The following is a 13,885-nucleotide window of genomic DNA, read 5'->3' as shown; positions in this document are numbered from 1 at the left end:
TGCGCCTGCGCGTATGGTCGGCAACAAAAGTATTTCACTTTTTATTTATATTCTATCGTATTTTTTAAAAACGTATAAGTGTTTATCTATTGCCAATTAGAGATATAGCGTATATATAACTATTGTAGGTTTTTTAAATCATCGGACGTCGAGGCAGAATATGAAATTCCACCCGTATCACCTAGACTTCTGTCGTTCCACAAGTTTAAAGGCACTTTAGGCCACGCACCACCACTATGTGGAACCAGCTACTCACTGAAGTATTTCCGAAACAATTCAAACGGTCTTTCAAGAAAAGAGCGTAGCAATTCTTAAAAGGCCCGGCATTGAGAGTGTCTAAGGGCGACGATATGACTAAACATCAGGTGAGCCTCCTGCCCGTTTGCCTAAGTGATAAGGGGTGTCCACTCCAAAAAATATTATTTTATTTTTATTTTTTTATGATACAGCATACAAAAATACATACAATCCTTAATTTTTACCCCTCTACGATCAAAACTTATTTTTTTACATAGATAGAAATTATATACATGGCAATAAATTTTTGCCGGGTCAGCTAGTGTTCTATAAAAAAATCCTTGTTGACAATTACAACAAAATATGGAATGTTTTACCGAAGCTCGTATATTAATCTTCGTCTATCAATAGGAAACTTAAAAGTTTCCAGAGCTTTTGGCTTTCGTTGCTATCCCTACAAAGTCATAGCATATTTGTTCGGCTAGTGATGGGACGACACGTGTGGTATACGGTAGCTGAGCAAACAGACATGTTTACACACAGAATTCCTACTGTTTGAATTCTACCTGATACGTGACGATTTCACTATAATCTGTTCATTTTATTGAAGCACTTAAATAGTAGCATCTTTATTTAACGGTCGAGTTTTAAATGCAACAGATAATTGCTAGTGTCCTAGTGGCGCCTCTCAACGTCTTTTGGAGATAACTTCTCAGCTGTCAGATCTTTTGCATCGCCGTCTTTTCATTATTTCTGTGTACGTACGTTGAAGGAAAATATCGAAAAGCTGGTGTGCCTTACACTTAAAAAGTCGACGGTGTGTCAGGCACAGAAGGCTTTTAAGACACGAAACAGATACAGAAATCTAAGACCAAGATGTATGTAGCGCCGCTGGTGTTTTTGTTACGACGATTTCGAATTAATATTTAAAATAATCAAGGATAAAAACGCGAATTTATTACATTAATTTGAGTGCCGACGTGGTCAACGTGGTCATCTGTTTGTGAGCCTTAAAGATTTTTTATAGGTCGGTTATCGAAAGCTGGCGGGTTCACAGTACTCACACTAATGCAATTTCACATACAGTATGTTTCAAAATATGATTTTTTGCCATGCTATACATTTTAGTCCACTCATACACGACGGACAGTCTATTCATGATGTATTTATGATTGTATTTCAGTTTGACATCACGTCTCGCGCTTATTCTCAGACACTACACAAGCACAAAGTGTAAATGTGTTGAAGCCGCCAGCTTTAGTTAACATACCTATAAAATGTATAATATTAGGGTTTTCATGTAAATAAAAACAAAATTATTTACGTTTCGGATAGTCAATGTATCAATGGAGTAACTAAACCAAATACAAATAGCTCTAGGCTTTGGGCTTTCAATAATCAATTATATTTACAACATAACTTATTTTTTTACACATTCATAGTGATGCATACGATAATTAAAATAACAGAAAATTTTAATTACACAATTTTCTTAACCTACAAAGTAATCATAGAAATAAAATAAAATACATTCTTTTATGTAATGAGAAATAAAGTTCTTTAAACATTAAACATTAATGTTGTGGGTTATGTTAACATAATGCTTCTATAAAAAAGGATTTAGCCGATGAAATATACATCGGCGTATAAAGACAGTATTATTTTTTAAAATGTGTTGATTACACAAGACACCTAAATTATCAGTTAAAGAAGCCAATTGTCGGTTAATTGGTTTTATTAAACACGTCAAGCTTGTGAAAAACGGCATCGAAGATTAGCTAAATTCAACAGCTGTGAAAATCAACTTTATTTCATAAACATAAGGTCCTTATTTGGTTGAAATGAATTCATGGGACTGGGAAAAATAATTTTTACAAATCTATTTCGTTCGAATATTGATAGCTGTAGTAGATAAGGTGATATTTTAAAGACTTCATATTGCATGAGGTAAGGGAGTTTATTTACTTAAGTTTATTAATATTTAGTCTTCAGAATATAAAAAATCACAAAATAGACTTTGGGGAATTGTATTTACAAGTAGGTGTATTGGAATTTATGTTAAATAAATCACTAAGTAAATTTGTAATTAATGAATTATTCGTGAACTATTTGAATGAAATTTTACATTAAATATAGGAATAGAATTTTAAAAAGCATAGTGAAGGCGTATCCAAATGCTGTGTACATTTTTAAAAATCGAACATCTCTTCGAAACTGAAACCCCCATTCGAATACTTCATTACAACAATTATTTAAAAAAAGAACACAATAAAAACCCCACAAAGACGTTCCCACCCCAGCTATTAGTCGTATTATCGGTAAGTTGCAACTAATCGCTCATTAACAAGTTCCGGCCGGCGGGTTGCCACTTGCCAATGAATAAAATCACTCTTGCAAGGGCACGTTTCTAACATGGCCATTAGCGAATTTCACAGTTATTAAGGCCCTATAATTGTATGTGGTTAATAAGGGTTGAAGAATAGTAGGAAGCTTTTTAAATCGTCTATGTTCTACGTTGGCATGTCATGTCCCTCAAATTAGAGAAACAAGCTGTTATTAGGGTTGTCTTTTGTTTCTCTGTTAGTCTAAGCTATGTAGTTTAGACGTTTAAGAGTAATGAACGGCTGTTATAGATAAACTATATTGACGATAAATCCTAATAAAAAAACATTTTAGATTTGGAGCCACGGTCGTAACAAAATGTTTTCGAATCAAGTTTAAACAATTAAAAATCGAACTCGAGTTCCATTTTCAAACTTGACGACGATTGGCCGAACAGTGATTCACGAAGTTGTAATGGGTAATATTATATGGAATGGGCTTTTTACAACTAAACCGATAGACTGCCAGAACTGGTTCCTTTTATGCCCGTTTCATTTTATTGTGCTTAGTTCGTGTTTAATTTCACATGATTATTTTACCGCACGTCTCTTCCACGTTAAAAAGGTACTTTTCAGAGCCGTAAAGCGAGAGTTCAAGGCTCTATTCTTTTTTTGTTCTCGGGCAAGGACATTGAAACAATATGTCATAAAAGAAATTCAGAGAAAAGTAATGAGTTTCCGAAGTCCCTCGACCTAATGGAGTTGACCGAGGTCGATAGAAAAAAACCTATTATTTAAAAGCAATGGCAGTCCGTATTAAAAAGACAAATTATTGGACGTCTTCGTGGAACCCAGCCTTTGTTATCTCACAAGTGTTTTTCGAGAGTTCTGTTTATCTTTTCTCTTCTTTACACGTTCGGAACTGTATCTTCTTTCTCGCTTCATCTCGTTAACGTAGGGCGTTCTGACAGGGCGTAACTGACGCTTCCAACGTTACGTAATTCTGACACTTGAGAGTTCATAACAAGGTCTCTTATTGTGCGTGTTTTTTAGGGTCTACGACTATCTTGAAAGGTTGTAACTGTTGCTTCTCTCAGCGCCGATATCGATTTATAGCATACGTAATACGTGTTTATTTCGCTTAATTGGCGTGGGTTTTATACTTTGATGAGTTGGATACGGTGAAATATTTCTTTTGCATTTGGTCAACCGGTTCAAAGGATATCAGTTTGAATGTTGATAGGAGGAAAGTTGATAATTATTTGGACGTATAGTTCAAATTATGAGCAGCATTAACATAACGATTGGAGCAGGTGTTGTATATCAGTTTATTCTCGGTTTTTATGATAAAATCTCGTTAAAATACGAACGGAACTCATCTCGCTTTATGAGATTATGTTTACGAATTTCATAATGAAACGTTGGGAGAGAAGGTAATTGATTTCAATAAGAAATATACTTGGGAACCCCTTAATTTTGTGGTTTAGAATCCTTTAAATATTCGAATGTATTGTAAATATCTTTAATCATATTTGTTCAATTTGAATCGAGTCGGAATTGGATTTAAAAGTATGTTTTATCTAAAATCCCTTACGAAACTCAAAGTTAAAAGGGCCTTTCAAATATTATATAAGCAGATTTACTGCAATTTATGCCCTCCTTCCTCTTGTCAGCAAAAGTAAGCAAAGCTCTCAAAAATAATAGTACATAAACGTATTAATTACTTGTAGGAATCCTCGAAAATGCATTTCGTTTTCAAGCATAGACAATGTGTGGGTAATATATGTAAAAAAATAAATAATAACTGTTGACGCAATCACCAAATAAGAAAATAAAGACCCCCCCTATAGTGCTTATGAAATACTTAAACGGCCCAAAGATAGAAACAATTTAAAATATAATATTCCTAATATAAATACGCTGATGTATCGTTTCAACAAAATTAATCTCCATTGCAAAAGATGTTTTTAATATACATAACTTTTGATTTAACAGCCTAATCGCATTTACTTGTTACGATGATGTATAAAAAGCTTATTCAATCAATCTCATTACATTATATTTTAACTAGCTGGGCTTTGCGGTTTCAGCCGCATTAATTCGGTCGTTGCACGATGTTCAGCGTTACTCGGTAAATAGTCAAGCAAAAATAATATTTTTTTGTTAGACATCGCAGATTTTTTGTGATTAGTTCACGCAGCGTACGCAATTTAGGATTTTTTATATAGTATTGTAATTTCATACAGAACGCTATTTTTTTTTTAATATTCTATATGTTCAAGGATAAACAAAGTTCTGGGGCAATGAACATGTCGTGTCGGTGGTCCTAGGTTCATATGAAGCTTTGCCTGTGACTAAATTCTACGCAGACAAAGCCGTGGTAACAGTAATTTGAGATAATAAAATACTTTATGTGACTCGACTCACAAGAAGTCTATAAAAACCAATAACCAATAAATTAATTCGAACAATAACGTTATTTGATATTTTATCAATTTTATTTTAAGCTATGAATGAGTCTTTGAGCTAAAAATATTCACAGTTTATCAATGTCAATATTTTGTTTATAGGTCAATTTATATTAAAGTACATATATTTAGCTTCTTTCTGTTCCTTGCTTTACGTAATGAAAATATCCACAGAAGTGCCTACGTGGGGAATTTCTTAACTTGATAGACGAAATATGAAAAGAACGAAAATTTAAAAACATTCGAAATATAGAAATGTAGAAAATGCAGTATACAAAATTTTAGAGCAGTGAATACCTATATCTATGGCAAGAACTGAGAAGTGACACGCTCAGTAAGATTACAAAAATATCCGTCCAATTTAACAAGAACCTTGTTTCTACCACCCTTGTTCCTAAACATATCTCCTACGAATCGGACACCGCATTCCCTAAAGAATGATATAGTAAAACAAACAAGAATGAGTGATAACATTTGTTCAAGACTAAGTCAGCCATGTTTGAAATCATCCTAGTCTGAGAGATTACTCTTGAAGTTCGAATGTCAATTGTCAAAAGCTATATTTTGGCGCCATCTTACTAAACTGGACTTTAGGTTTAAGCCAACATTTATAGATATTACATTTATGAAATTTACTATAAAAATATGGGTTTTAATATGATTTCAGAATAGAATTAATTAAAGAACACAATAAAAAATATTCCAGTTATATCTCGAAAGTTTCATTCATTATAGGTTTTTTGTGTCATTAGGTAGGTACTTTGCTAACTGACATAAATAATAACGTCAACAAGAATTTAAAATTATAAAAATTAAACAAATATTTTTGTAATAACAAAATTTAGAATCAAGAAAACAGTTTCGCTTGGTGAATTATATTAAATAACCAGATTTTTATTCAAGCCGTTGAAATTCTCGCACCTAATTATATTTTTCATATGACAACACTGAAAGGACTTGTCTATTTAAAGTCAGTCGTTATTAAAATATGGCGACGACTATAAAATGTGTCCCAAATAACTCATCGTTTGGAAAAACTCCCCGTTGGCTGCGCATGGGCAAAGCAATTAAACGCACAGAAATAGATCGCATAATTGACGAGCGGGAACGATTTATGCGTAAGACGACACCGGCTAACTCCTGGAACTCATGTCAGCCTGGTACTTGGTACTCGGTCATTCGGTATACAATTATTGCAGTAGGCTTCTTTCTATATCCCAATAGCGGTCGTAATTATTACGTATCGTTTTTTTACAGAGAGTGACGGCCAATCGTTTCAATAGAAAATTACGTTAGTCAAAAGATATAACTTCTTTAAAGGCCCTAATAAATGAAAAATGTACCTACTTACACTACATAATATACTAAATGTACTATAAATTCTAAATGCGTTTTACAATCTCAAGTCCAGTGTAAATAAACTGTTCTAATTTTATTATCTATTCCACTCGTAATTATCGGATTAACGATTTAAACGTTTAGTCTATGAAATAATTTTTATAATTTACGCGCCAAAACTGAAAGGTTTAAATTTTGGCTAACGTTTTAAGTGATAGACGGGTTTTTTATTGTATTTTTCTTTTTTTAGAAAATTGGAACACCTATACAAATTCGCTATCTTGACACTAGGCCAATTAGCCGCGGTGACACATGTCACATTTTATTTTTAAAATATTCAGATGAAAGTAAAGTCACTAACTAAAAAAGGTTTATGTTTTATTTTAATATCTTTTTATTGATATTTTCTGATTTGTGTTTAATGTAAACCATGAAATTCCAGTTCTAAACTCAAACATAAATACTCAACGACAGTCACAACCTCGACAAAGAGCAAACCATAAACTATTTTTACTTTTTAGCTATTTACGTTTAAAAATCGAACTAAACAATAAACCAAGCTTTACGAGGCAACTAAGCTCAAATGCACAGATTAAAAAGATTTATATAAAGCTATGCACAGACTGCATCAGCTTGTGATTTATCAGACAGTTTGATTTGCTGGCCGTCGAACGATTCGAGCGCTTTGAAGAATTAAAAAAAAAGTTGTTTGTATTTAGCGCCATTTAATGCCAGTACCGTTGGAATTACATCCGCGTATCTTGAGGTTCATTCATGATGTTCTTTTTTTAAACTTGCTTATGTCGAAAAATAACATTTGCGACCTTGAAAAGTACATAGAATACTATTCATAATTAAATATTATATTACATATATACTAAAATGACAGGGTCAGCAGCGCATGCGCAGATGCCTTGTCATAATGTTCATTCGCTTTGATAAGCTATCATTATCACACGGGCATTATTGATTCTTTGATAATATGTTCGTAGTGATTTTCAACAAATGCATTAAAACATATATTTTACCTGAAATTAGACAAGCAGTTGTGTGTCTTACGTAATAAACATAATGACATATTTATTGTTATATAATAAATATTATAGCTGATAAAGACTTTTTGGAGGAAGGAATTCTTTAAAATAATTCGAAAACTTCCAATTTTTTTTTGTTTTAATATCACAATATTGCATTTGTTATCTGTTTTCATCAATAAAATTATATGTTAAATACCTTGAAGTCTATCTTGTCAATCTTATCAGTTAATAAAATTTATTGAATATAAATGCAGATATCTTAATATTAGGTATTAAGTATAAATTATTAGTCATCAGACACATTGGTTATTTTCACCCAATCATATTACCTAACATACAAGTTGAACTAACTTTTAAAGTCCCAGTTTATTCATAGACAAATGTTTGTAATCAGAATGCAGTGTAGTAGATAGAAACGGAAGGACAAGTCATAAACAACACACGACTGCTTACAAATGCACTGCCTGCATAGATTATGTTTAAAGTAATCTTTAATCTATGAAAATTACTTTAAAACTCAATAAAACCCTTTCAACGTGTGCTTTATTTAATAAAATAATAGCAATATTATTATTATTAGTTTATTATATTATGGCAATAGTTTTAACTTTATGCTAGTTTTAAGTAAAATGACAATATTATTCATCCGCAAATAAACAAATAGATTGAATTTTTTGTCTTTATCACTCTTGTATCGCTTTGAAAGAATATAAACGTGACAAAATATTATATGGGTTACAGATTACTAAATATGTACTACCATTTTGACGTGTAAATAATCGTAGTTTAAAAAAATACAGTCTTATCTGTGCTGTCCCTATTTTGTCGCATCCACTACGTTGCCTTTTTAAAAATAGAACAATAAATTAAATTCGAAATTTAAACGCATAACAAGCATTGCTTGTAGAACAAAATGGCACGCGAAAAACCGTGTTTCGTTTTAATTAAAAATATAACAATTGCGTCACCTGTAGCTCCATATTAAATTCATTCAAATTTGAACGTAGCTATAAACAAATGACTGTGCATTAATGCACTTAACTCGCGTACTAAATGCATTCGTGAAGGTGGCTCGGAATTAAATGCTCTGGATGGGGCTGTCACGATTTTTTATAATTTTTTTAAAACTCATTAGAGGTTCAATTTGGAACATGCGTCGTCAAGAAAAAATGTTTATGTTTGGTTGAATATTGTTGAAAGATAAAATTAATTTTCGTCTTCTCTTTGTTATGTACTAATATTATGGAATAATGTTATTATCATGAGAATAATATCTAGCGTGAAAAAGCTCAAAATAAACATAAATTGGTTAATTAAATTTGAGCTTTTTCTAAAAACTAGATCAATGATACTTTTGTTTCACATGTAACAAAAGTATCAATGATCTGGAAACTATATTTGACTATTTCATTCAGAAAAGAAATAGCTCTTCCAGCTCCCTAAGTATCAACAAAACCTAGACCAGGCATCCTACACCGCTATATCTAACAATTAGCTACGTCGTGCCCACGCGCAGCCAAATATGGTCTGAGAAATTAATAACTGATCATTTTCACGGACCTTCACGGTCTGAACTTTATTGTCATGCTAATTAGCTACAAGTATCTATACTGTAACCATAGTAGATACATATAATATAATATGCTATTGCGATTGACACACAATATATGGCAATAGTAATATTCTTGTCTCGAAGAAACTGATTTAACAGTAAGACCGTTCATTTACATCCTTTGCCTTTATTTATTTAATATTATTGTTTTTCTGTTTTGTGTAATTGTGAAGTAAATAAAGTGTTATTATTATTATGTTTAGTAACTGTTTATTTAAGCTCAGGGTCGATTCATGATCCTGGTACAGTTTTTCACGGCCCTAAGCCAAGTGAACACAGTTTTTTGTAGAAATTTGCTGTTATTCTTGCTGTATTTAAAATTACTGCTTTTTGAAGGATGATATAAATGGATTTCGGAAGGTCTAACAATTTCATAGATTCGTATCTGTTTTGGGATTATTCCGGTGTTGGACCAAATGATACGGATTGATACTTTAAGCACATTTTGAATCTCATTTTAACGATAAAGAATCTTGGAAAAAAAAGGGTGCGTGTACTTATGTACGCGCGTAAGAAGTTATACTTCTTTGGCTTTCTTTATTTTTTTAAATATAATTAATTAATAATTAATATTTAACGTAAACAATTTAATAATATTTAGTATATTATTCAATTATTAATTAATATTAATAACAATTATTATTATTATTTATTATTTTATTATATTATTAATTCAATTTAATAACTTGGTATGTTTCATAACCTTTTAACTAAGTCATAATAGGTCATTCAAAATTCTTGGCATAGCTGCTAACTTCACGCATATTCTATTTCTTTTTACTTGTAGATTGTCTTATTCCCATCTCGCTCGCGCACGCTATAATCACACTGACAACTTTGTGTCACGGTGCGCGCGCAATCGTAAAATTTAACTCTCATAAATTTTTCATAACGCGCCTAAAGAAGTATAACTTCAAAAATAAGAATCGTTTATATTTACTAGTATTATGTTTGTAGAAACATAGTACGTACGTAGGAACGCAAGTGTACGTTATATGTACGTGAAGCCAAACTTCACAGCGCACTTTTACGTATACGAGTAATTAAGGTAAGATTAAAATTGATGGATGAGCCCATGTAATAATTGACTTATGGAGACGTAAAATAGAGTACTAACATAAGTACTGAACTATCTCTTTTCATCCTAGCGTAAACACGGTTTGACAGAAAGAGACAAATGAAAGTCATAGTAATCATGACTTCGTGTTTGTCATTATTTTTTTCAACTGCTTGCTTTTTGTCATACCTCTTCTATTAATTTTAACTGACCTGTCAAGGCAAGTAAAAAGATTGAAGTTAACAATAAAAATGGCGGACGTAAGAAGATCCTAAATGAAACGAATGAGATGAACGGAAGCGGATGGCAGCACAAGAGATCGTTGTTCGCTAAATTTAGCCTCGCTGCGCCGGCGCATGCATACGAGGGGATTTTTAACTTCAGTTTTTAGCAAATGTTTTACAGTTACGTCGAGATAAAAGTAAACGTTTTCACAAATGTTAAGTTTACAAAAACTTTGAACTAGAAAATCACAATATTTTATAATATATAATTAACTAAAAATATTTTATAATACATGTATATTTGCCTATGTTACTCAAGGATAATGCGGCTCTTATGTAATTCTTATAGTAAAGGATTTTCGAATTTGGTCCAGTAGTGAGTTAATTTGTTTAACATACAAAAATACACAAATCTTTATATTAGTCTAGATAAAGAATACGTAACAGTATATCTACCAAATTTCAGTAAAAAAAATATTTATTTTTATTTATTAAAACTTCGTTGCAACACTTGCAAGCAAACAGAAATAAAGTACAATTTAAATAATTATATAAAAAAGAGGGCAACTGGCGGCCTTATCGCTGTCGAGCAATCTCTTCCAGGCAACCACCGTAAGAAAAAAAAGAAAAGAGGGAAAGAAGTGCAATTATTTAGACAAACCTAATAGAACAAAGCAAAGCAATTGAAACATTTAAAAAGTGAAAGAAAAGGTAAAAATATTAACAGTAACAAAATAACTATATCTTATTCGCGCGTCCAACGATAAAATATATTAGAAGAAGATATTTCCGGTCAAAGTGGCCAGTACGACAAAACGTCAATTTCATATGTAAGGACCTAATATTTAAATAATATTAAATAAGTGATGTTCTGACACCTGATAAAAAATCTGCACTTCGATATAGGTTATCAAGACATTAACATTTTATCATAACCTAAACATTGCAATTAGCGGATATCGCACTGACCTTTGGATAAGCAAATTGTTAAATAGCATATTTATCTTATTGAGGTGAACATTTAAATGAAAAACTTCTACTAGAATAGACTTATTCTTAGCGAAAGTTTACCAAAGATTTAAAAAAGTTTACTTTAAATACCTTAGAAATCTTTTTTGACTTTTGCTTCCATAAATCAGTTTAATTGGAATCGTGTAAAGTCAAATAATTTAATGCAGAAGTCAGAGGAACTCGAAATTCTTATAGTGCGCAGCTCTTCCACAATTATACTACGTTATTTTGTTGTTTTTAAACTGTTAACTTGTTATATAGGCCCAAGGTCCTCACCAAACTCACAACCTGGTGGCAAGAGAAAACCCGGTAGACCGAGGTTGACCGCTGATGACCGTTGACCGTTGACCGCTACGTTGTTGGGATTGAGTTGTGGACCTCGAAACGAAGTATACTTGAGTAGGCTAAGGTATACAAGGAGCTGTATAGCCATTGATGATGATGATGAAACTTGTTATTTGTAAAAGAACGAACAAATCCTTAAAAATTTATCTTGACGTAATATATCGGATACTAGGGGCGTGATTGTAGCAGCGACTGGTAGCTGTGATTTTTCATATACTAGCTGCTATACCAGACTGATAATACAATGTAAAGAAACTCAACAGGAACCAGTTTCTTCGCGCTTGTCAGGTTTTTATCAACAAATTTTGCATCAAGCCATTTATAACGATGCGAAAAACACTTAGATTTATGAGTTATCCATACATTTCTTGTAAAAAATATCGAAGTATATGAATCGCCCAGATATGCAACAATGGTCTGTGCCGTAATTATACTTTTTAGTGGCTGGAATTAATAACAGAGATGACATATTTACAATAACAGAGGTGTGCCTGGATTTGTTCAATACATTTAATGACTTATCTTAAGGAAACACATTTATAATTATTGGGTAGCATGTTTCTCTAAAAGTGTTCCTAGTAATGGGTATTCTTTTGAATAGCTCTGCTACTTGTGAATTTAAAGGCATTCAATACAACAAACAAATAAAAACATTTCCGAAAATCAAGCGGGCGTAAAACCCTGACAATTTACCGAATTGTAATCGAAAAGAAATCGAAACTCGAACAAAGAGCATTGTAATAGCATCACGTACGATAATCGACGCTATTATGACATACAAAGCAGAATTGCACCTAAATATAATCCAATATTTATACGATCCGTGACTGTAATGCGTCTGGATTCCTCTACGTCCATCCTTGTTTAGCATACTGAAATAAATGAGATACAACACTTCGATTTTGTCCCACATTTGCTGTACACAGGTAAAATATAATACCTGCATGCAGGTAACCTTCTTTGATAGAGTTTTAAGAAGGGAACAATGAATTCGAATTTTGAATTTTCGGAAAGGTACCTGCGCTTTTTTGTTTTGGCCATTTCGATGTGCGGTTGGTTTGTTTGTTTACGGGCAATTTGTGATTACAATGATTTGTGTGTCCGTGTAACAAGATCATGTTTTTTTTATGTCATGGACAGATTGACGTCGCGATACTTCCGCCAAAATATCAAATACTGCCTATGTTTTATAGTCCTAGAAGATTTACAAGTGATTTTTAAAGCAATCGTAATTATTTCATGCAATATTAAGTGTATAAATGTCTGAAAATCACTCTTATTTTTAATTAGCGAGCATGTCTAAACCCATATTCCAGTTATCAATTCCCATTAAGTTTTTAATAGTCGCGATGTTTATCTTACGCAAGTTCAACAACCGCGACTCATGAATATCAAAGTATGTGTTAAAAAATTCGTTGCTGTCTTTAGAGCTATCCATATTCTACTCTCTGACCACAGAAATTATATCACTGACTAATTTGATTTTTGTGTTTAAATAAGTAATTATTGAAACAACAAACAATCCCATTTTAAGCTTAGGTCTACGAACGCTAATAGAAAAACTTGCGACCCAATAATTATAAAAATATTTCCTTAAGTCAAGTCATTAAGTGTCTGGATCAAATCCAGACACACCTTTGTAATCTAAAATATGTCATCCCAGTTTTTAACTCCAATCACTAAAAAGTATAATTACGGCACATACTATTTTTATCATTAGATATGTATATGAATCTTTAGTATAATACAAAGATATTACGGACAATAATTTGTTATGATTAGAATTTTATGCCAAATCAGAAAATAGAGATCTCCTACGATGAAAGCAGCCTTTTCAACAGAAGCAATGACTTCGAAGGCGTAGACTTCGATTAACAATAAATAGTGAATGCAACAAATTTCTATAGTGTTGTTTGGGATTTTCACAAGTGCATTAACAAATATACAGGATGTGCATACATTGTCCCTTTGTAAATCAAACCTACCTGGTATTGAGTTGACACCTGCTGGCTTGTACAAACCACTAAATTTATAAAAACTAGGCACGCAATTCTGACACTTGTTATGTGATAATAACATTTATATTTGCTTAAATATTATTGCTTCTGTGAGGTAATGCTAAGCGCCGCGTGACGCATTTTAAGTATAGGTTTGTGAAAGCTGATTCATAATTAAAAGCGACGTTTAGTGCCTTAACATTTAAATGGACCACCTACAGATTACTGGTATCGTATA

The 13,885-nt window shown here is 32.2% G+C and overlaps 1 protein-coding gene across 8 annotated transcripts in view; it reads right to left on the bottom strand.

The window, feature by feature from the left end:
• Nucleotides 1-13,885, bottom strand: part of LOC125057040 (protein pangolin, isoforms A/H/I/S) — a 124,218-nt gene that overhangs the window by 94,678 nt on the left and 15,655 nt on the right. The gene's annotated exons all lie outside the window — the stretch shown is intronic.

This window comes from Pieris napi, chromosome 16, assembly GCF_905475465.1.
Source record: "Pieris napi chromosome 16, ilPieNapi1.2, whole genome shotgun sequence".
Taxonomy (NCBI): domain Eukaryota; kingdom Metazoa; phylum Arthropoda; class Insecta; order Lepidoptera; family Pieridae; genus Pieris; species Pieris napi.
The sequence above is the reverse complement of the archived record's forward strand: the minus strand, read 5'-3'. Positions and strand labels throughout refer to the sequence as shown.